The following is a 3455-nucleotide window of genomic DNA, read 5'->3' as shown; positions in this document are numbered from 1 at the left end:
CCCCCCAGTTCCCCCATGGACTTCTCTGAGCCCCCCTAATCCCACCAGACCCTCCCAGACCCCAGCAACCCCTGCAGATGCTGATTGCCTCCTGATCCCTCTTGTGGATTCCTCCTGCCCCCCACCATCCCTTCTGCTGACACTTCCTGCACCCCTGATTGCTCCCGAGGATCCTGCCTGCCCTCTCATTCCCCTTTGGATGCTGCCTACATCTCTGATCTCACTGATCACTGCTGCAGATGCTGCCTGCCCCCATCCCTCTAATCCTCCAGCGGATCCCTGATCTCCCCCAAGTCTGCTTGCTCCCCCGTCTGCCAACCTCCCTTCCCACTAGCCCCTCCTATCCCAATTTACCTTAGATCAGGTGGCCATTTTGAATCCAGTCTAACCTCCCTTAACCCCCCAAATATCTGCACTTTGCCATTTTCTTCAATGGCTAAAACCCCATCGTGACTAATATTTGATCTTTAACATAGAATTCACTGACAAAGCATTCTCTTTTCCTTTCTTTTTATTAAGTAAACATATAGACAATTTTAGGATTAGCAGGCAGTTATTTACGGGAAGAACAAATTGCACTACTGCAAAACTTGATTATTTGTATTTAAATGTGCTTGCTTGTCATTTTAATCCTCAAACCACAGTTAAATTCTAGCAAATGACTTATTGCTGAGATTCATCAATCCCTTGATGTGGCCGGATGGGCCAGATTCTGTCTTCAAGGGAAGCAGGAACGGTCCTGAGCTGTATGAATTTCCTGTTCAGTCTGTTGTCTGACTACGTGTAAAATGCCTCAAAGTCCCACAAGATGTCAGTAGAAAGAGAATAATGTTTTCTTTGCAGACTCTGTTTGTACAGTATTAGTTTGTTTATGGCAAAAGTGATCTTTTTATCCACCTGAGGATTTAGGAAGAACTGTTGTTTCTAGAAAGAGTTTAGATGTGCTTTCTGGTAGCCTGGGGTGAGGGGCAGAGGAGAAGGAAAGAAGAGATAAAAACTTGTCAAAGCATCGTGCCAGAAGGTTATTTTAACCTTTTGTCTCATTAAACTTTCACCCAATCATCTTTCTTCTCATGCTTAATATTATAATTAAAAACAATTGGGTTCATTATAATATTTTGTTATTTTGGTGAAGTCATTCTAACCCTTGGAATGATACTTTATTTATTTTCAAGGATTATTAATTATGTTAGAAGAACTAGGGCATAAAAATGAGAGAAAAAAATAAGAGCAAGTAAGATGGTTGTATGCAAATCTGTTACTCAGAGTCCCAAACTTGCACTAGAAAAATTCTGTCATTTGACTGGTAAATTTCTAATAATATCAAGAAAATAAATAATAAGCAGCTGTGAATTACAAGGCTATGATTTCATTTAAGGTTTGTGGCAATGTCATCAATCAGGACAATAAAACTGAAGTTAACTCATGATTAAATTTGGCAGTTTCTTACTTCGTGTTCTCTGTGGAACCTACATCTGAATCCATACCGTGTCTCCCGCTCACTTTCTGCATCTCTTCCAATCATCTTTCAGGCTCCTTTCTTCTTTCCACTAAGGACTGTCCTCTGCTAGCTCTCTATCCCCAGAGTACACTCCTCTTGCATTAATAGATCTTTCTTCCTGACTGGCACTGATTTCCCCTGTCATCTGTATCGGTCCGTCTCAGTCTAGTTCATAGTTTGCAGTGGGGTTTGACATTAGTGGTGCACTAGAGGGAGCTAGAGGATAACCTGATACCAGGCAAATCATAATAAAGGGTTCCAGCTACATAATTAATTAAGGGGAGGGTGTGTGGACAGGTGGAAATAATAAATATTCCACCTCTTATTTCATACAACTCAGTGCTGAAACTTTAACCTTACAAGTTTGTGAGTGGAATAAAGGTTTTGTTGTTCTAGACTGAAATGCCATTCACATTGATTGGAAACACTAACTTGGGTTTTCACAAAGTAGCTGACTCGTTACCAATATTCCCTACTCCAGTGACATCACATGAATAAATATTGTTACCTAACTCCCACAGTAGCCCTGGCTGTGGAGCATTTTTGTCGCCTACCACTGAAGGGGGACTCTGTGCCAGACTCCTTCCATAATTCAGGACTCAAACCCGTGATATATATGACATGAAAAGTAGGTAGCCAGTAGTGCATCTGCTAGGTTGGAATAAAAACTGCAAAAGGCTATGCCACGCCTTGAGCAGTGGTAAGTTGTGTTTCCCTTAGGCTCTTCCTAGCATTCCCTGCACGAAGCTTGGCTTACGCATTTTTTTCCTATCTTGCCCTCTAAAATAACTTTCATATACTGCAGCAAATTTGTTAAAGAATAGATGAAACAGGAACATTATAGTAGTGAATCCTTTGATTCAGTTTTTAAAAAGGATTTTCAATTAAAGTAATACTACCAGATAGCACCGTTATTATTTACAATATATAGACGCATATTTTCTTTACAGTCAAGTTATTTGATTTAATTACCAAAGGAAATATTGCAATTTGAGTAGTCTCTCATGAGAAAAAAGACATTACATAGCAACAGTATAATAAGTGGCTTGCTGAATGTGTAAAATAATGCCAGCAACTTTATTATCTGGTAAATTTGTGCATTAGCTCTTTAAGAACAGAGGGAGCGCGACTAAAATCCAAATTAATCTAAAGCAAGTAAGTGTAGCATATGAAAAGTTTTAAAAGAAAATGTGGGAGGAAAACCCTGTTATTTTTGTTGTCTCTGCAAGATTTGAGTATGAAGTTCTGGACGTGTCTTTGCATTTTTAAACTTCTACCTTCATTCACTTTCCTATCTAGTAGAATATACAAATTCTCAGGTGGATTAGTATATAGAGAGAATATTTTTAAAAATGTAGAAGTCAATTACTTAAAAATTAGAGTCTCCTACAGAATTTCTTTTCCCTAGTAGTATAATATTTACTGTGGTCGATTAGGAAGTAAAATGAGACTGTGAGCAAAATGTGTCCCAGATACATTAATTATATATAGCAGATTTGTTTTGTTCATCTGTTTTCTAGTTAGCTTGTAGTCTGTGTCCATATGAGATAGGCACTGTTGATGTCCTTATGTTCTTCTGTCAATAAAGCACTGTTTCAAAGTCAGAGATGAGAAAATATTTCAAGTGGGATGAACCAGTAATTAGGTGGGAACATAGACTTGATAGCACATTCAATGAAAGAATGGACAGAGATAACAGCACAGAAGCAAAGGAGTATATGACCAGAAAATGTAAATAATAGCAGTTTAAGCTATTAAAAAAAGACTTTCTTTAATATTACCAATTCAGTCACTTTGCGCGAGGGCAAGGGCGAGGCCAGCAGCACTTGAGGCGGCAGCAGCATGGGATGCTGGCAGAGTGGGGTGGAGGGGACAGTGGGGCAAACTTCCACCGCTCCTGGGAGGTGGTGGCAGCATGGGGTGGTGGGTGGCAGTGCTCCATCCCCACCCACTG

The 3455-nt window shown here is 39.9% G+C and overlaps 1 protein-coding gene across 2 annotated transcripts in view; it reads left to right on the top strand.

Moving 5' to 3' along the window:
* The window catches only part of THRB (thyroid hormone receptor beta), a 210933-nt gene that overhangs the window by 147043 nt on the left and 60435 nt on the right, over window positions 1–3455 (top strand). The gene's annotated exons all lie outside the window — the stretch shown is intronic.

The sequence above is a fragment of the Alligator sinensis genome, unplaced genomic scaffold (assembly GCF_000455745.1).
Source record: "Alligator sinensis unplaced genomic scaffold, ASM45574v1 scaffold299_1, whole genome shotgun sequence".
In the NCBI taxonomy this organism is placed as follows: domain Eukaryota; kingdom Metazoa; phylum Chordata; order Crocodylia; family Alligatoridae; genus Alligator; species Alligator sinensis.
The sequence above is the reverse complement of the archived record's forward strand: the minus strand, read 5'-3'. Positions and strand labels throughout refer to the sequence as shown.